This window comes from Eretmochelys imbricata, chromosome 28 (assembly GCF_965152235.1).
Source record: "Eretmochelys imbricata isolate rEreImb1 chromosome 28, rEreImb1.hap1, whole genome shotgun sequence".
NCBI classification, from domain to species: Eukaryota; Metazoa; Chordata; order Testudines; family Cheloniidae; genus Eretmochelys; species Eretmochelys imbricata.
In genome coordinates, this window is record NC_135599.1 from 4,454,113 (window position 1) to 4,475,108 (window position 20,996).

Sequence of the window (20,996 nt, forward strand, 5' to 3'; positions counted from 1 at the left end):
CCTAATTCACATGGAAAGTGCCATGAGAGGAAGGTCTGAAATGTGGATGTTGGTGCAGAGCTTGGGACCCCCCACCAATGCTTCCATTAGCTCCGGGTGGGTTGCTCAGGGGCAGGGAGAATTGATTTCTTTGCTGCTGAGAAAGCTGCCAGGACAGGTCTGTGGGCACCAGAGCTCCCCACTTCTTCCAGCACATGCCAGGCTCTGTCACTCCTGGAGGAGGATCATAGAATCATAGAAGATCAGGGTTGCAAGGGCCCTCAGGAGGTATCTAGACCAACCCCCTGCCCAGAGCAGGACCAACCCCAACTAAGTCATCCCAGCCAGGGCTTTGTCATGCCTGACCTTAGAAACTTCTAAGAAAGGGGATTCCACCACTTCCCTAGGTAATGCATTCCAGTGTTTCACCACCCTCCTAGTGAAAAAGTTTTTCCTAATATCCAACCTAAATCTCCCCCACTGCAACTTGAGACCATTACTCCTTGTCCTGTCATCTGCTATCACTGAGAATAGCCTAGATCCATCCTCTTTGGATCCACCTTTCAGGTAGTTAAAAGCAGCTATCAAATCCCCCTTCATTCTTCTCTTCCGTAGACTATAAACAATCCCAGTTCCCTCAGCCTCTCCTCATAAGGCATGTGTTCCAGTCCCCTAATCATTTTTGTTGCCCTTTGCTGGACTCTCTCCAATTACTCCACATCCTTCTTGAAGTGTGGGGCCCAAAACTGGACACAGTACTCCAGATGAGGCCTCACCAATGTCGAATAGAGGGGAACGATCACGTCCCTCGATCTGCTTGCAATACCCCTACTTATACACCCCAAAATGCCATTGGCCTTCTTGGCAACAAGGGCACACTGTTGACTCATATCCAGCTTCTCGTCCACTGTCACCCCTAGGTCCTTCTCTGCAGAACTGCTGTCGAGCCATTCGGTCCCTAGTCTGTAGCGGTGCATTGGATTCTTCCGTCCTACGTGCAGGACTCTGCACTTGTCCTTGTTGAACCTCCTCAGATTTCTTTTGGCCCAATCCTCCAATTTGTCTAGGGCCCTCTGTATCCTATCCCTACCCTCCAGCGTATCTACCACTCCTCCCAGTTTAGTCGTATCCACAAATTTGCTGAGGGTGCAGTCCATGCCATCCTCCAGATCATTAATGAAGATATTGAACAAAACCGGCCCCAGGACCGACCCTTGGGGCACTCCGCTAGATACCGGCTGCCAACTAGACATGGAGCCATTGATCACTACCCGTTGAGCCCGACAATCTAGCCAGCTTTCTATCCACCTTATAGTGCATTCATCCAGACCATACTTCTTTGACTTGCTGGCAAGAATACTGTGGGAGACCGTGTCAAAAGCTTTGCTAAAGTCAAGGAACAACATGTCCACTGCTTTCCCCTCATCCACAGAGCCAGTTATCTCGTCATAGAAGGCAATTAGATTAGTCAGGCATAACTTTCCCTTGGTGAATCCATGCTGACTGTTCCTGATCACTTTCCTCTCCTCTAAGTGCTTCAGAATTGATTCCTTGAGGACATGCTCCATGATTTTTCCAGGGACTGAGGTGAGGCTGACTGGCCTGTAGTTCCCAGGATCCTCCTTCTTCCCTTTTTTAAAGATGGGCACTACATTAGCCTTTATCCAATCTTCCGGGACTTCCCCCGATCGCCATGAGTTTTCAAAGATAATAGCCAATGGCTGTGCAATCACATCCGTCAATTCCTTTAGCACTCTCAGATGCAGCTCATCTGGCCCCATGGACTTGTGCACGTCCACTTTTTCTAAATAGTCCCGAACCACTTCTTTCTTCACAGAGGGCTTGCCACCTCCTCCGAATGCTTTGCTGCCCAGTGCAGTCGTCTGGGAGCTGACCTTGTTCGTGAAGACAGAGGCAAAAAAAGCATTGAGTATGTTAGCTTTTTCCACATCCTCTGTCACTAGGTTGCCTCTCTCATTTAGTAAGGGGCTCACAGTTTCCTTGGCTTTCTTCTTATTGCCAAAATACCTGAAGAAACCCTTCTTCTTACTCTTAACTTCGCTCGCTAGCTGCAACTCCAGGCGTGATTTGGCCTTCCTGATTTCACTTCTGCATGCCTGAGCAATATTTATCTTCTCATCCGTGGTCATTTGTCCAATCTTCCACTTCTTGTAAGCCTCTTTTTTGTGTTTAAGATCAGCAAGGATTTCTCTGTTAAGCCAAGCTGGTCGCCTACCATATTTACTATTCTTTCTACACATCGGGATGGTTTGTCTCTGTAACCTCAATAAGGATTCTTTAAAATACAGCCAGCTCTCCTGGACTCCTTTCCCCCTCATGTTATTCTCCCAGGGGATCTTTCCCATTCGTTCCGTGAGGGAGTCAAAGTCTGCTTTTCTGAAGTTCAGAGTCCGTATTTTGCTGCTTTCCTTTCCTCCCTGTGTCAGGATCCTGAACTCGACCATCTCATGGTGACTGCCTCCCAGGTTCCCATCCACTTTTGCTTCCCCTACTTATTCTTCCCGGTTGGTGAGCAGCAGGTCAAGAAGAGCTCTGCCCCTAGTCGGTTCCTCCAGCACTTGCACCAGGAAATTGTCCCCTACACTTTCCAAAAACTTCCTGGATTGTCTGTGCACCGCTGTATTGCTCTCCCAGCTGATATCAGGATGATTGAAGTCGCCCATGAGAACCAGGGCGTGCCATCTTGTAGCTTCTGCGAGTTGCCGGAAGAAAGCCTCATCCACCTCATCCCCCTGGTCCGGTGGTCTATAAGAGACTCTCACCACAACATCACTCTTGTTGCTCACGCTTCTAAACTTAATCCAGAGACTCTCAGGTTTTTCTACAGTTTCATACTTGAGCTCTGAGCAGTCATACTGCTCCCTTACATACAGTGCAACTCCCCCACCTTTTCTGGCCTCCCTGTCCTTCCTGAACAGTTTATATCCATCCATGACAGCACTCCAGTCATGCGAGTTATCCCACCAAGTCTCCGTTATTCCAATCACATCATAATTCCCTGACTTTGCCAGGATCTCCAGTTCTCCCTGCTTGTGTCCCAGGCTTTGTGCATTTGTATATAGGCACTTGAGATAACCCGCTGATCGCCCCTTGTTCTCAGTATGAGGCAGGAGCCCTCCCCTCTCACACGCTCCAGCTCGTGCTTCCTCCTGGTATCCCGCTTCCCCACTTACCTCAGGGCTTTGGTCTCCTTTCCCTGGTGAACCTAGTTTAAAGCCCTCCTCACTAGGTTAGCCAGCCTGCTCACGAAGATGCTCTTCCCTCTCTTCGTTAAGTGGAGCCCGTCTCTGCCTAGCATTCCTCCTACTTGGAACACCATCCCATGGTTGAAGAATCCAAAGCCTTCTCTCCGACACCACCTGTGTAGTCATTCCTTGACTTCCACGATTTGACGGTCTCTACCCAGGCCTTTTCCTTCCACAGGGAGGATGGACGAGAACACCACTTGCACCTCAAACTCCTTTATCCTTCTTCCGAGAGCCACGTAGTCTGCAGTGATTCGCTCAACGCAATTCTTGGCAGTATCATTGGTGCCCACGTGGAAAAGCAGGAAGGGGTAGCGGTCCGAGGGCTTGATGAGTCTCGGCAGTCTCTCCGTCACATCGCAAATCTTAGCCCCCGGCAAGCAGCAGACTTCTCTGTTTTCCCGGTCAGGGCAGCAGATAGATGACTCAGTCCACCTGAGGAGAGAGTCCCCGACCACCACCACCCACCTCCTTCTCTTGGGAGTGATGGTCGTGGAACCCCCAAGCCTAGGACAGTGCATCTCATGCCTTTCAACTGGTGGAGTCTCCTTCTGCTCCCTTCCCCCAGACGTATCACTCCCCGCAATGGTACCTGTGGAGAGAACATGAAAATGGTTACTTACCTGTGTCCGCTTTGCTGGTACATGGACTTTCCCCCTTCTTCTTCTGGAGGTCACATGTTGCCAGATTTCTTCACAGTCCTCCTGTCCCTGCTGCGCAGCCTGCTCTGAATCTTCAGAACCTTGTGCCCATAGAAGCATATCCTGACGTCTGTCCAGGAAATCTTCAGTTTCTCTTATGCAACGCAGGGTCGATACCTGTTGCTCCAGACCTTGAACCTTCTCTTCCAATATGGAGACCAGCTTGCACTTTGTAGAGACAAAGTCGCTTCTGTCCTCTGGAAGAAAGACACACATGGCACATCCAGTGCTGGTCACAACAGTTGAACACTCCCCATCCATATTACCTTCCTACTATGAGCTTCCTCTGGAGATGCAGTAATTCCTCAGAGAAGTCGTTAGGGTGTAAGCCTCAGTGGGCTCACTCCAGGTGAACTCCCAGGCAAACTCCTGCTGTTTGCTGCTCTGCTCTTCCCCGCTGCTCTGCTCTTCCCCGCTGCTCAGCTGGTTCTATAAGCACCGAGCCTAAAGCTCTTCCAAGGCTTCTTAGCGCAGGGGGCAGCGTATCAGTCTCATAATCTGAAGGTCCTAAGTTCAAGCCTCAGAGAAGGCAACTCTTCTTGCTCCCTGCTTTAGATTTTCTAACGGAAATCAGAGAAAAAAAGACGAGAGCTGAGTGGTTTCTAGACACCCTCCCATCCATCTAACACACACACACAGACTTTTCTAACGGTACGTGTACAGTATGAAATTAGTTCAATATTATTCGATTGGAAATTTCGGGAGCTATTTTAGACATTCAGGCTTCGGTGTCCCCACTAAAGCGCGTGAATTCGGCAGAGTGCGTCCACAGTACCGAGGCTAGCATCGAACGTCGGAGCGGGTGCACCGTGGGTCACTATCCCACAGTTCCCACAGTCCCTGCCGCCCACTGGAATTCTGGGTTACGCTCCCAGTGCACGATGGGGCAAAAACATTCTTGGGGGTGTTTCTGGTGCGTGTCATCAGGAAGCTCTGGCAGACAATCGTTTCACGCCTTTTTGGCATGCAGACGCCGTACTGCTTTCAGCAGACGGTGCACCGCTTGCTCTCCTGCAACTATGAATCCGCCTCTCATTTCCTCTCCCCTTCCGATGTAATCTCTACTATCTACTCTTTCTCTTCCTCATCGAACACTTCTGCCTCCAACTCTGCTCTCCCACTGGTGCCACGCTTCCGAGCTTCTCCGGGTTGTCTGTCCTGGGCTCCCGCCTCTGTGAAAACCACGGAAGACAACCATTTCCCGCCTTTGTTCGGCTACCACGAACCAAACAGCACCTCTTCCCCTGCCACTCTGCTCTACTACATTTCACGCCCGTTTTCCAGGATTACCCGTGCAGGCGCCATGGAGCCCGCTCAGATCTCCACTGCAGTTTTGAGCATTGTAAATACCTCGCGCATTATCCAGCAGTATGTGCAGTCCCTGCAAAACGGGGCGAGGAAACGACGACGGGGCGATTACTATACTGATGAGGACATGGACAAAGATGGCACGGCGTATGGCAATTGGGAGATCATGGTGGTGCTGGGCCAGGTTCATGCCGTGGCAGGCCAATTCTGGGCCCAGGAAACAAGCAGAGACTGCTGGGGCCTCATCGCGTTGCAGGTGTGGGATGATTCCCAGTGGCTGAGAAACTTTTGTAAGCGTAAGGGCCACATTCATGGAGCTTTGCGACTTGCTGTCCCCTGCCCTGAAGCACAAAGACACCAAAATGAGAGCCACCCTCATAGTTGGGAAGTGAGTGGCCATAGACCTCTGGAAGCTTGCAACGCCGGACAGCTACCAGTCAGTCGGGAATCAGTTTGGAGTGGGCAAATCTACTGTGGGGGCTGCTGTGATCCAAGTAGCCAACACAATCATTGACCAGCTGCTATCAAGGGTCGTGCCTTTGGGAAATGTGCGGACCATTGTGGATGGCTTTAATGCGCTGGGGTTCCCTGACTGCGGCGGGGCGATAGACATAACGCATATCCCTCTCTTGGCCCCGGAACAGCGGGGCGGCCATTACATAAACTGCAAGGGGTACTCTTCCATGGTGCTGCAAGCCCTGGTGGATCACAAGGGACGTGGCGAAAGGGATGCACAAACAATCCAGTTGGGCCATTGCCCACAAGCTCACCCCAAGCAGCTTGGACTCCTGATGACTGTGATGCTGAGGTTCCTTAGACCCCTGTTCATATTTCAGACCCCAGCCGGTGCAGCATCCCTGCCCAACCACTCACCATCTGCCCCAGGAGAACCAGCTGGTGGGCTGCATCCACAGGCAGGTAGTTTATGCCGCTCCCCTCAGAGCAGCAGCCACAGCTGTGCAGCTACTCCCCACATCTGGTTGCCGGGGATCCAGCTGGATTGTTTGGGCATCCCTTCCAAGACTTGCCCTCAACAACCTGGCAGCCCCCAGCTTTCTCATTGCTCTGTGGTTGTTTGCTTTGTGAAAGGGGCCTCTAGGAATTGGTATTTCCAGAGGCATTAAAGAATCATAAAGGAGAAGGAAAAGTTAATGCCTTAGAAAAGTCTGTGTGTCTGTGTTAGATGGATGGGAGGGTGTCTAGAAACCACTCTGCTCTCGTCTTTTTTCTCGGCTTTCCAGTGGTAATCAAGGTCAGCCATTGCCAGCAGTTGACAAGAACATGTGAGAACAGTGGGGGTGGGAAATAAACATGGGGAAATAGTTTTACTTTGTGTAATGACCCATCCATTCCCAGTCTTTATTCAAGCCTAACTTAACTGTATCCAGTTTGCAAATTAATACCAATGATCACTACAAAAGGTTCCGCCCACCCCACCCGGCTCTCCTCCTGGTAATAGCTCACCTTACCTTAGCGAGCAGATCGAGGGACGTGATCGTTCCCCTCTATTCGACATTGGTGAGGCCTCATCTGGAGTACTGTGTCTAGTTTTGGGCCCCACACTACAAGAAGGATGTGGAGAAATTGGAGAGAGTCCAGCGAAGGGCAACAAAAGTGATTAGGGGTCTAGAACACATGACTTAGGAGGAGAGGCTGAGGGAGCTGGGATTGTTTAGCCTGCAGAAGAGAAGAATGAGGGGGGATTTGATAGCTGCTTTCAACTACCTGAAAGGGGGTTCCAAAGAGGATGGCTCTGGACTGTTCTCAATGGTAGCAGATGACAGAACGAGGAGTAATGGTCTCAAGTTGCAGTGGGGGAGGTTTAGATTGGATATTAGGAAAAACTTTTTCACTAAGAGGGTGGTGAAACAGTGGAATGCGTTACCTAGGGAGGTGGTAGAATCTCCTTCCTTAGAGGTTTTTAAGGTCAGGCTTGACAAAGCCCTGGCTGGGATGATTTAACTGGGAATTGGTCCTGCTTCGAGCAGGGGGTTGGACTAGATGACCTTCAGGGGTCCCTTCCAACCCTGATATTCTATGATTCTATACCTGATCACTCTCGTTACAGTGTGTGGGGTAACCCCCATTGTTTCATGTTCTCTGTGTATAGGAGTCTCCCCACTCTATTTTCCACTGCATGCATCCGATGAAGTGAGCTGTAGCTCACGAAAGCTTATGCTCCAATAAATTTGTTTGTCTCTAAGGTGCCACAAGTCCTCCTGTTCTTATTCATGGTGTTGTATCCCCATAGTGTGGCCGTTTGGTGTCAGTCCTTTTAAATAAACAATGAGTTTTTTTCATAGAAACCATATTTTCCTCATACAGACACAGGAGTAGATTAATCTACAAGGGGAAGGTGATTCCAAGGCAGTTCCGGAGGGAGAAGGGAACGTTTTCAGCATCACTAAATTATTGTGTTGTACCTCACACACACACAGAGTGACAATAAACTCAATTAACTGAGCTACCAACACACTTCACAGGAATGAAATAAACAACTTTATGTTCAAGGAGTTTGGTGCATGTAAATAATATTAAAAATATGTTTTGGGCAACGCATGGAAAATTCATTGTATTGTACAACCCACTTGATATAGTTAATACACCACATAATATTTAAGGAAGTTAAGAACGATGTGCTTATAAATTAACATATTGTGCCATTTGCACACGCACAAGACCTAGAAAAAACTGAATTATTTGAGCTTCCAACATTTCCACTTTCTCACAGCATGTTAGACCCCCTGCTTTAAATGAAATATGTCTAAAGGCCAGATGTATGAAAGAATTGTCTCGTTCTATATTTCTTAGCTTTTATCTCAAAAGGTAACAGCCTCATAATCTTCCCCCAAACACTCTGGGACCTCCCCCAATTATTAAAATGCCCCTGTCTTCAGCAAGACCATGACAGTGACCCACAGCTAGAGTGTCTCGGCCAAGCTGTTCTGAAGGAGGCAAGTCAAAGATTTTCTCTCTGCTTCCCTTGGCAAGGTCTGAGTGGGAAAACAAAATATCCCAAATGGAAAGTTTTCTGCTGAGAAACCAATACTAGTCTGTTTGGGGACTTTGATTTGAATGGATTATTATTCTTCTCTTCTGATCTCTGAATTATTTCAGTTCAGTCTTTGTCCTCCAGATATGTTTCCAGGTGTTGAATTGCGGGGGAGAGAGGCCAAGTCATGATGTCTCTTCCCCTCTTTCATAGTTTCTTCCAACTTGCTAGGAACTTCCTGTGCTTTGATGTGAGTCAAGCAGTGTCCATTGTCTCCGGGCTGTCTCTGAGGAGTCCGCATTGTACACGGTTCCTGGGAGAGTCCTTGGGAGCGTGGATACCTTCACTGGGCCAGCAGCGAGTCTGGCTCCTCCAGCGTCACACCGGAAAGGCTGGCGGTGGCCATTTCCCAGCCTCATCACATATTTCAGTGACGCACCCAGAGCAAAACTCCACCACTTCCCAGACAAGCCTAGCACACACCATCCACCCAGGTATTAGCCTTCAACAGATCACGACTTTTACAATGATAACTCACCAGGCCGACTCTGTACAAATCGTACCTTAATTCTATGAGAGTGGTGACTATGGGGCTTCCAGGGTGCTGCTTTGAACACAGCCTGCCACCCCTGGGCTGACATTGCAATGGAGACATACCCTTAGAGTCCCTCTCTACCGGGATAAAGATGGCAGCAGGGCTGGCCTGGGTCAGCTGACGTGGGCTCCTGGAGCTCAAGCTGTGGGGCTCAAAAGTGGGGTGCAGATACTGGTGTTCCTGCTGAAACCTGGGTTTGGAAACCCTCACCCCGCGTGGGGTCTCAGAGATTGAGCTCAAGCCCATCTGTCTCCACTGTAATTTTGAAGCCCTGCAGCCCCAGCCCCAGAAGCCTGAGTCACCTGCCCCGGGCTCTGAGACAGGTGCCCTGGGTGTTTTAATCGCTGTGCAGACATAACGTTAGGATACGTCTACAGTGCAATGAATCACCCACGGCTGGCCGGTGTCACATTAATCAGGATCATGCGGCTTGGGCTGTAAAGTTGCAGTGTACAAATACAAAGAAACAAGAGCAAAAACTGGTTCCCTTTATAGCTAGATAGCTACAGATACATGGCAAATAGCAACAAGAATCAGCGTAGAGCTGGATCTAAAAAAATGAAAGATTAATCTTTGCTCTACAAATAATAACTACTGATAAATGGTAATATAAAAAAGGACCTTGAATTCCTTCATAATTTGATGGTTTTTGGAACTTCCAGGCATATTGGCTAGAATTTTCGAGACACAGATTGTCAGAAAAACGTAACACGCTGAGTGCTCCACCTGAAACAACAGCAAATACTGTTGCCTAGATAGATAGATACATTGCTAAGAGCAACAAGAATCAATGTGGAGCTGAATCTGCAAAACGGAAAGATTAATCTTGCAATACAAATAATAATGTATTAATTATTATTATTAATTATTATTATTATTATGTCACAAAGGACCGTGAATTCCTTCATTCTTTTATCATCCTCAGGATGTTGTGTGAATTCAGAGACATGATTGTTTTCTGGAGCAGCCATTGCAGTTTCAAAAGGAAATGCAGGCAGAAAATGAAGCAGGGAGGGTTGTGATGGGGCGCATGAAAGGAGAGGAGGCTTGTGCCTCTTGAGTTTTCTTTCTGTTTCTCTTGTGATCCTGATGGAGGAAGCGGAAGCTTAATTTGAGTTTCTCCCCACTCCCCTCCTTCTGTCGGCGGAGTGTGTCTTCACCAGGAGTGCTTCCACCGAATGAAGAGGGGCAGTGTTGGGGGGGGCTGAGAAACGGGGCTCTTCACTCCGCGCAGCTGCCCACTGGGAGCCCAGCTGCCCCCTGGGCTCTTGACTCCCCACCTCCTCCCTGGAGTGGGAGCCGGCCACCTGGGCTTCTTGCCTGCCTGCTCCCCGCCAGGAGTGGGGGCGGGGGCCAAGTGCTCAGGCTTCTCGGCTCCCTGCGCTGGGAGCCGGGAGCTTTCATGCAGCAGCCCCGCGAGGAGCCAGGCAGGTGTAGCCCCGCTGGGATCAGGGAGCGGAGGGCAGCCATGAAGGGAGCCAGCCAGAAGCCATGACATTGGCAAGACAGCCAGCAGCCCCTGTGAGTCAGGAAGTGTCTACACAGACACTGTGTTGTCCTAACGACCCCAACGCAATCCCCGTGCCTCTTGAGGAGCTGGAGTTACTATGTGGGTGTAGCAGGGCACTTACATAGATGGGACAAGGCTGTAGTGTGCACCGTGAGGTAATTAGGACAACCTAAAATGCTGTTGGCGGGCCTAACTGTGTAGTGTAGCCCAGGTTTTAATCTCCTGCTGATGGGTTATATGCTGGGTGCCTTGTTTCCTTTGCTTAGGAGTGCTTGTTCTCACACCTATCTCCTCGCTTTCCATTCCAGTTCAGGGAAGGAGAGAATAACCAAGTCTTCAGGTATGAAAAGGCAAAACTTTTCTACATGACCCTTCGCAGTCAGTGAAACCTGTGGTGGGAAACGTGCCCTTGATTTTACTGCATTTTGGTTTCTTGTCTTGTTGGTTGCTCCCGAGGAGCTGGCAGGGAAATGTCCATGGAGAAGTGGAGTGGATGTGAGGTTTCTTGCTTACGAGATTTGCCTGCGTTTTGGCCTCATTGTGAGAAGGGCAAATTGGATGAGACCTTGCAGCTTTTCTGATGCCTGTCTGAGTTTGGAAAGTAAGTTCTTTGTTGTCCTGTTCTTCAAAGGAAACTGAGGGAGCGGATATACACTGGCAGCTGAGAAAGCCTTAGAAGGGGAAATCCAAAACTGGGCACAATTGGTTTCTGTTGTAGATTGTAGTGTAGTGTGGTGGTTATCATGTTGGCTTGACACACAAAATATCCCTGGTTTAAAACTCGGCAGAAACAGTGCCTTTTCCCCCAACTGATCACTTTTGGTCTTCCTCCATTCCAAGCCCTTTCCTGAAATACACCCATATTTCCCACACTTTTTGTTCATTTTTCTTTCCTTTTACAATCTTTTACAGTTGTAATTTAATGGCCAAACAATTTTGCTCATGAATTAAAGTTTAACACAACATTTGACAGTCTTTTCCCATGCCCTCTTTTCTGTCACTTACAGGAGTTTACTTATGGGACTATTCACTGATTTATTGCACCGAGCATTTCAAAGGAAAGGTCAGAATCATTTATCTTGGATTCACTTTCCTTACTTCTTTCTAATTCTTTCTCTCACATAGATGGGGAAATCTGCGTTGGAGCAATTTAGCTTACCACTCTCTCTTTCTAGACGGAAGCTGACACAATTTAAAACTTCCCAATTTGCAAATATCTATGTGAAAATATTTCCTAAAGCAATGCAGAGATCCTGGGCAGGGCTAGGGGTGAGGCAGATTAATAATTGGCTGTTCTTTATTTTGGTGCTTTCTAATTGGCCATTTGGAATTTTAATACAGGATGGCATTACAGCCGAAAGATAATCTCAACATGTGGAGAAGAAATGGTTATACGGGCTAATAAATAATTTCTTGGTGTCACACCAAAAGTGATGCATTCCAGTGTGAAAGAAGAACTAATTCATGGCTTATGAGCATTTGCTACGTAGTTGTAGCCATGCAGGTCCCAGAAAAGCTTGTCTTTGTCCCCAACAGAAGCTGGCCCAGTGAAAGATATTATCTCACCCACCTGCGCGTTTGCTCGCCACACTACTGTTAGCCAACGGCCAAGGATGTTTGGTGAGGTGCCAGCTATGCCCATTTATACCATCCGTGACTTTAACCGCTAGGACGCACTGTCCCTTCGCGGCGGGCAGCCCGGGCTAGGCTGACGGATGCCCCAAGGTCCTAACCACCCGTGACTTTAACTGCAAGAGCTCAGAGCTCCTTCGCAGCCGGCAGTCAATACTGACTGACAGGTGCCCCAATGGCAGCACTAAGAGCCTCTCCACACCCGTGACTTTAACTGCTAGAGCTCAGAGCTCCTTCGCAGCGGGCAGCCAGGATTGACTGACAGGTGCCCCAAGAGTTTGCCCCGTGGAGGCAGCACAACTCAACGCTAGGCTCTTAGTACTCTCACCTCATGGCCAGGCTTTGGAGCCAAAACGGCTGAGGTTCTTTCATTGTGTTGGCTGCTTTCCAGTAAACCAGAGAAAACAAGTCAGGCTTATGCACAAATGGTTTCTAAAATTTATTTTGCTAGATTCTAATCATGTGGTTACAAAATTGCTAGTGCCTACTTATTTAAATGTAGAGATGTTACACACACAAACAAGTTACAAAACTGAAGCCACAATCCCAAAGAAAGAAAACAAAGTGTAGAGCTCTATTTCAAAATATGTGTACACTAAAGATAGGAGATCAGGTGTGGGTGCTTCTTACCCTCCTTGCATCTCTCGATTCCAGCGGTGCCAAGCCAGGATCGGTCACTCAATTCCGCGGAAAGACGAATAAGGGACAAGGCTTAGGGACCCTCTTAGCTGCAGAAGCCTTGGGAGGCTGTCACTTATCTGACCAGCAGATAGATAGTGAAAAGCACTCCAAAATCATGGTGCTGTAGGTCCCCTACTTATACCTCTGTACTCCTTTATTCTCTTTCTCCTTTCTTATGCCAAATTGAGGCTGGTCTGTCTGGGTGACGCCAGCTTTCGCAAGAGTAGTTTACACTTGCAAGGGAGAGAAACAATAAGTGTCGACTACTGGACATTTCTTTTATCAGGGTAAATATTTTCCCACCTAGGATGTTGGGGTGTGTGCATCACGCTATTTAGTAGGGGCTAAGAGCCATGTCTGTCACAGGGCCTCTGCCTGCTGTGAGCTTAATCTTTGTATCTGTTCCCAGAGGCACATTGTAGCAGCACACCTGTGCTTTTCACAGCTTCAAAGGCTGTGCTGGAATATATGTTAAGTGCCCTGTTCCGGCTTCCTCCTGTGTTTCCAGCAATGCTGGTCTGAGGGCGTGGGGGGGGCTGGCTGTCTGGCTACAGACCCCCACCTGCCCTCCACCAGGATCTGCCAGGCCATTTGCCTGGGACCCCCACCTCCGGCCAGCAGGACCCGCTGACGCTTTACAGGAGGACCCCTCACTCTGCGCCAGGGACCGCCCCACCACAGCTCTGTGCACTGGGCATGGCAATGGTCCCAGGAGCCAGCTGGGCAATCCCAGACAGAGCCCCTGGCACAGCACCAGGCAGCATCTAATCCCCTGCCCCACCTGCCCAAGAGACCCCCACCCCCACTGGTCTGCAGCCAACAGGCCCCCAGCGATACCCACCTCCAGGACCCATAGCCTTAGGGCTGAGCACATCAGAACTACCCCCCGAAACCCCAAACCCTCCAGAAACCACCAACCTGACTAGGGTCCCCCCTGCCCAGCCACCCAGAGGCCTCCCCCTACCACAATGTCCCTTCAGCTCCACTGCAATCTCCCCACACAGACATGCACCCCCCCAGCAACAGTGTTCCCTCACAGTGTCTGACAAGTGGACAGAAAGTTATCACCACCCCCTGCTGGCCAGTCACACAGGCAGAGCGAGCCCGGGGGGACGCCTCTTTAACAGGAGAAGGGAAGCCATGGAGGGCCAAAATAACTAAGACATTTCCATACTCTGTCACTAGCAAATAATGGCCACCGTGGATCCACCCCAGAGTTGGCTACATCTTTGCACTTTGGGAAGCCCCCCCGCACGGAGACCCTTTGTCATGGGGTTTGGGATATTTCTGGACCCACGCTGCACTCAGAGGGACCTCCTCATCCCGTGCCAGCTGGAGAAAAGAAAAGGGTCCAGCCAACTCTCCTGTTACCAACTGGGAACCACCCATCCCCCAAACAGGGGGAGGCCCCTGGCTTTGATGGGTATTGAATATATGGCTAGTCTCTTTTATCAGCAAACATTTTTAACAGAGAGAAAGGAGGGAACAAATGATTCTCAAAGGAGAGGGAAAGATGTTTATTGTTGCAGGGGGGTTAATTTCCCAACCAGGATGGAGAAGGATTCAGGGCAACAGGTTCCCCCCAAGGAAGGACAAGTTGCTAGGATTTAGAGACATGGGGAACAGCCCCAAACTCGAGAGGATTTTTAATTGACATTTGATAATGACATCGTAAGAGGGAAACCTGAGATTTGAGAGCAGTGTTCAGAAATGAAAGAGAAAGGGTGGAAATCTGAGGGATTTTGGATCCATTTATGCAAATTATAGAGAGGAGAGGGGAAAATGAGAGGGATTTTATAGCAGTTGTTGATAGGAGGTTGTAACAGAGTCCCTGGGCGATGCTCTGGAACTGCTCCCCATGAAGCCGGGCAGGACTCTGGGGCAGTCGCCTTTCTGGGAGCAGCCTGTCTTCAGGACACACAGCTTCCACCTTCCTGGGTCTGACCTCGGACCATTCAGCCTCCTCTGCCCCTCCGTGCGCTTCCCACAGCGAGTCCGCTCAGGCAGGGCTCCTGGGGAAGCCAGAGGGTCCTGCCCCACAACTCCGCAGTCAGACGGGACTCTCAGCGAGCCAGTAAAATAGAAGGTTTATTAAATGACAGGAACATGGTCTAAACCAGAGCTTGCAGGTGCAGAGAACAGGACCCCTCAGCTGGGGCCATTTTGGGCGGGGCAGTGAGCCAGACAACCACGTCTGCCCTTCACTCCATGTCCCAGCCAGCCCCAAACTGAAACTCCCTCCAGGCCCTCCTCCTCTGGGCTTTGTTCCTTTCCGGGGCCAGGAGGACACCTGATTCCTTTGTTCTCCAACCCTTTAGCTCTCACCTTGCAGGGGGGAAGGGCCCAGGCCATCAGTGGCCAGGAAACAGGGTGTCGGCCATTCTCTGTGTCCAGACTCCTGCACACACATGCCCTCTAGGGCTCTGCAATGATCATACACCCTTATCCCACCCCCTAGATACTTAAGAACTTCATAGGGGAAACTGAGGCACCCCCACACTATTCAGAGGAAACATTAAGAACAGTCCCACTTCGTCACAAAGGTAAAAGCTGAGTGTATTTCCCACCACTATTTGGTCAATGAATAGAGCGGAAATGTGCAACCTTGGCAAACGTTTTAGATCCATATTCAGGAATCTGAGGAAAGGTGTCAATCTGAGATTTTCGTCGTAATTTATAATTACAGAGACAGGGAAACCTCTCAGGGGCATATTCAATTAGAAGTAGACAACTAGAGTAAAAGTGGGGCAAACTTTTTTATCAATCTTTGAGACGTACAGAGAAAACGTGTCACAAACTACGCAACTGAGAACATGGGATAAACGCCAAGACCGGGGGGGATTTTATGTGGCTATTAAAGAACTAGCTGGAAAAGGGGGACCGTTTGTGATATAAAATCCAGCCTGCCCAATACATAAACAGAGAGTGATCGTCCCCCCACCCCGCGCCGCCCCCGTTCACCTGGGCAGCAGGGAGCCCTCTGAGGGGCTGACTGGAGGGGGCGGGGGGGAGCTGGAGGGCTCCCTGGGGGAGGGGAGGGGGCGGTAGGGGTGGGATCGGCAGATGGGGGGCAGGTGGGGGCTGGGGGCAACGATGCTGCAATTGGGGGGCAGCAAGTGGGACTGGGAAGCCAGGATCGGGGGCAGCCCCATGGGGGACACGTCCCCTCCCTTCCCGGCACCGGGAGAGACCCGGCGTCTCCTCCCACCCCCACGCCGGGGCAGCCAGGTTGGGGGATGGCTCCGGGCTCCAACTTCCCACCGACACCGGGACAAATCGCTGCGGATAAAACGGGGGCGGGGGAGGGAAATCCCGCCCCCGCCAACGGGATGGGAGTTTCAATGGACATGTGAGGAGGAGGGAGAGACGCAGGGGGGATCAGGGGAGACGAGAAAGCGGATCAATGGGGGGTGGGGGGAGTTTACAACCACGTGGGAGCTACCGAGAAGGAAAAGGGGAAAACTGGGGGGCATTCGTGCCCGTGGGGGGGGAGGGGATCCAATTAACTCCCCCGCCGCCCCCCACTTCCCTCCGGGGAATTTTCTGGCTGCACAGAGACAGTTCAACCCCCACCCCCCGCAACTCCGGCTTCTCTCCCCAACACCCCCCAAGGGACCCCGCCCGCCGGGCCCCAGTCTCTGCCCCCCCCAATCCCAGCCGTGCCGGGGGCAGAGAGTCACTTTCCTGCCCCCCCACCAGCGCTCCCCCCCGCAGGGTCTCCCACTCACCGGGTCGGGGGCGGGCAGAGCCAGGGGCTGGTCCCAGCTGGAGAAAGCACCCCCCCGGCCGGGCACGGGGGGGTTAATGACGGGCCCCCCCAGCACAGACCCCAGAGGGGAGCCGCAGCTGCTCCTCCGAGAGACCCGACACGAGGCCGCGCCCGGGGGCGGGGCCTGGAGCGGATCGGGGGCGGGGCAGCGCCTGGGGGCGGGGCCTGGAGCAAACCAGGCGCTGCCTCGTGTCGGATCTGTAGGAGGAGCGACTGCAGCTCCCTCCGGGGTCTGTGCTGGGGGGGGCCGTCATTAACCCCCCCGTGCCTGGCCGGGAGCGGGCTTTGTCCAGCTGGGACCCGCCCCGGTAAGTGGGAGACCCCGCGGAGGGAGCGCTGGGCGGGGGAGGGCAGGAAAGTGACTCTCTGCCCCCCACCTGCCCATCCCCCACTGCCGCCCCCTCCCCGCCCCCAGGGAGCCCTCCAGCTCCCCCCCCCGCCCCCTTCAGTCAGCCCCTCAGAGGGCTCCCTGCTGCCCAGGTGAACGGGGGCGGTGGTGGGGGTACCATCACTTTCTGTTTATGTATTGGACAGGCTGGATTTTATATCACAAACGGTCCCCCTTTTCCAGCTAGTTCTTTAATAGCCACATAAAATCCCCCCCGGTCTTGGCGTTTCTCCCATGTTCTCAGTTGCGTAGTTTGTGACACGTTTTCTCTGTACGTCTCAAAGATTGATAAAAAAGTTTGCCCCACTTTTACTCTAGTTATCTACTTCTAATTGAATATGCCCCTGAGAGCTTTCCCTGTCTCTGTAATTATAAATTACGACGAAAATCTCAGATTGACACCTTTCCTCAGATTCCTGAATATGGATCAAAAACGTTTGCCAACGTTGCCCATTTCCGCTCTATTCATTGACCAAATAGTGGTGGGAAATACACTCAGCTTTTACCTCCTATCAACAACTGCTATAAAATCCCTCTCATTTTGTGCAGCTGGGGGCCTGTTGGCTGCAGACCAGTGGGGGTGGGGGTCTCTTGGGCAGGTGGGGCAGGGGATTAGACGCTGCCTGGTGCTGTGCCAGGGGCTCTGTCTGGGATTGCCCAGCTGGCTCCTGGGACCATTGCCATGCCCAGTGCACAGAACTGTGGTGGGGCGGTCCCTGGTGCAGAGTGAGGGGTCCTCCTGTAAAGTGTTAGGGGGTCCTGCTGGTTAGAGGAGGGGGTCCCAGGCAAATGGGCTGGCGGATCCTGGTGGAGGGCAGGTGGGGGTCATAGGCAGGCAATGGAGAAATCCCAGGCAGGCAGTGAAGGACTATAAAATGACTCTACACAAACAGCCCCCCACCCCATTTCTCCTGCCATTTGCAGGAGCAAATCCAGCCATGGGGGAGCAAACAACCCAGGAATGAGAGTTTCCTAGCAGACAGGCATGGAGAGGGCACAGGGAAAAGGAGATAGAGAGACTGACAGTGTCCGTGGGATAAGAGTTTTGAAAGAGATTTCCAGCTCTCTCATCTGCCCAGACAGATGTATTACTGCAGTGTGGGGAGAATCACTTTCCTGTGGACAAGACGAGGATGAGAGAGAGGAAAACCCAGTTCCTGACTCCATGTCCCTCCTGCTGGGGTGTGGCTGCCATGGGGTCAGTGTCAGAGGGAATCCTCGAAAGGGACTCCTTTGGTTCTGCTTTTTTCTAGGATTGCGTTCAGAGACTTTGTTTTGGGATGCGGGAGGGAGAAAGGAGGTTCAAAGTGTGTCCGTGGGCTTAGCCTGGCAGGAGGGGCCAGGTCTCTGCTGTAATCCAGAGATTGAGCATTTTCTCAGCACGGCAGAATCTCGGATCTCGCTCTGCAAGGAAAGAGCCTGGGGGAAGCGTGATGTGAAAAGAACTAATGCCCGTTCCTAAACTTCCACAACAGCCCTTCTTGCCCGGCCAGGTTGCAGAATGACACTCATGTTTCTTTCCGGTTCATCCCATCCTCCCATGGGACAAGGGAGCGACATGGCTGCAGAGGAGCCAGCTCAGGTAGGGATTATTTTGGGGGGTTCTGATCTGTTCCTGCAGGAGGGAGAGGGACAGGAAATACACGGGAGAGGGGAAGGTTTGCACCGTCTGGTTTGGAGGTTGGAGCGCGGCAGGAAATGCACAGGGTGGAGAAAGGGAGGAGGCCAGGGGGTGGCAGACCTGCTGGGAGTTGTTTAATAAGTGGCCTAGATTCTAGGAAGAGACCCATGAGGTTCGGAGGTGGAAATGCTCCAATCTGGTGAAAAGAAAATAACCTACCTAGATGGGGCTGGGAAAAAGGACCAGAGTCGTAGTGCTGGAGCCTGACCCAACTAACCAGCGGGTGCCTTGAAATATGAAGGGGGAAGCCACCAGTCAGGCTTAGGGGAGATTCCCCTGCCTCATATCCAGCTCTGGGAGTGGCATTATGTGGGTAAGTCATTATGCAAGGTAACCCATTTCCCCTTTTTTTTTCCTGCCCCCCGCACCGACGTTCTTGTAAAACCCTGGATTTGTGCTGGAAATGGGCCACCTTCATTATCATACACATTGTAAGGAGAGTGATCACTTTAGATAAGCTATTACCAGCAGGAGAGTGGGGTGGGAGGAGGTATTTTTTTCATGATTTGTGTCTATATAAAAAGATCTTCTACACTTTCCACAGTTTGCATCCGATGAAGTGAGCTGTAGCTCACGAAAGCTTATGCTCAAATAAATTGGATAGTCTCTAAGGTGCCACAAGTCCTCCTTTTCTTTTCACAAGGAGGAGGGTGTTGGGCTTCCTACAAGAGATCTCTCCCTAGACCATGCTCGGGGCAGCATCTCCGGTATCAGTCTGTGGCTAGTATGTGTGTGATGGATCTGCTGGGAGAGAGGAGGGGTCTCTCTTCGCCCCCTCCCCCTGGTGTTTCCTGGGTGCTCTGAGCGGGGTGGGGGTGGGACTCTGTTGGCTGCGGTCCACCCAGAGTTTCCGTTTGATTGGCTCCTCTCCCCCACGAAAAGTGGGGCTGTGAATGGGGCAGCAGGTCCTGAGTGTGGGGCTCTGGCTCTTTCAGGGGCCGGTGACCTTCGAGGAGGTGGCTGTGTATTTCACCAGGGAAGAGTGGGCTCTGCTGGACCCCGCTCAGAGAGCCCTGTACAGAGACGTCATGCAGGAGACCTATGAGAATGTGACCTCGCTGGGTAAGGGTTCCTGTCCCCTCGGTTCTTGGAAGGGGAACGGAAGAGATGAGGTTCACGCCACCCCCACAATGCCACCTCTGCTCTGTCCTGTTCCAACATCACCCCAGCATGCCAGTGACACACACACGACCAGGGACCCTCCCCTGCTGCTGAACGCTGTGGGAAGAGAGCACAGGAGCAGAATCGCACAGTGTCAAATGTCTCCTGTTTGCACAAGTAAAACGGGGGGTTAGGTCCAGCATCACGAACAGAAGCTTCCTACCCCTGGCCTTCTCTCAAACCCTGAGCCTTCTCCACCCAGACCAGAATGTGCTTGGGGTGTAAGAAGCAGGCTGCTGGGGTCAGAGCGGCTGGTCCAGGGTTACTGATCACACAGACCTTGAATGGTGGCTGGGGGAATCCAGACAAGGGAGCTCCAGCAGCAGAGCATTGAAACTCAGCCAGGATTACAGATGACACAACTCCTCACTGCTCCGGATTGCCCCGTGCATGGGACAATGGCATCAGTTGCTGGTGAAAATCCTTGAGACCTGGAGAGTTGCTCCCCCCATCCCCATGTGCAATAGCCACAATCTCTCTTCTCTGCAGACTTGGTTTTTTGAGTCCCTCATTCCTGAAGTCACATGACCCCGATTCTTATTTTTCACATTCTGCTTTTCTAGACTATTTAGAGTCTGTTGCTTCTGAATGATAGTTTCTAATTTCCCAGTGTTCTCCACACCCAGGGATTTTCCTACTCCCTCCCATTGCACTGGACTCACTAGGTTCCCTGGTATTTCAGAATGGCCACACTGGGACAGACCAAAGGTCCATCTAGCCCAGTGTCCTGTCTTCCGACAGTGACCAGCGCCGGGTGTCCCAGAGGGAATGAACAGAACAGGGAATCATGAAGTGATTCATCTCCTGTCACCCATTCACAGCTTGTGACAAACAGAAGTTAGGGACACCATCCCTGCCCATCCTGGCTAATAACCAGTCATGGACCTGTCCTCAATAGATTTCTCATGGTATTTTTTTGTTTTTTTTTGTAACCCTATTCTAATCTTGGCCTTCACAACGTCCTCTGGCAAGGAGTTCCCCAGGTTGACTGTGCGTTGTGTGAAGAAATACTTCCTTTTGTTTCTTAGAAACCTGCTGCCTATTAATTTGATTTGGTGATTCCTAGTCCTTGTGTTCTGAGAAGGAGTAAATGACACGTTCTTATTTACTTTCTCCACGGCAGTTTTGATTTTATAGACCTCTCTCATATCCCCCCTTTGTCTCTTTTCCAAGCTGAATAGTTCTGGTCTTTTTAATCTTTCCCCGTACAGAAGAGTTTCATACCTGTAATCATTTGGGTTGCCCTTTTCTGAACCTTTTCCAATTCCAATATATCTTTTTTTGAGATGGGGCAACCACAACTGCAGGCAGTATTCGAGATGTGGTGTACCAT

General features: G+C 51.1%; 1 protein-coding gene and 1 non-coding gene across 2 annotated transcripts in view; one reads left to right on the forward strand and one right to left on the reverse strand.

Moving 5' to 3' along the window:
- The window catches only part of LOC144258246 (uncharacterized), a 640,730-nt gene that overhangs the window by 527,916 nt on the left and 91,818 nt on the right, over positions 1-20,996 (reverse strand). The window lies entirely within an intron of this gene.
- TRNAM-CAU (transfer RNA methionine (anticodon CAU)) lies at positions 4,406-4,478 on the forward strand. The gene has a single exon. It is a non-coding gene; the product is annotated as a tRNA-Met (tRNA).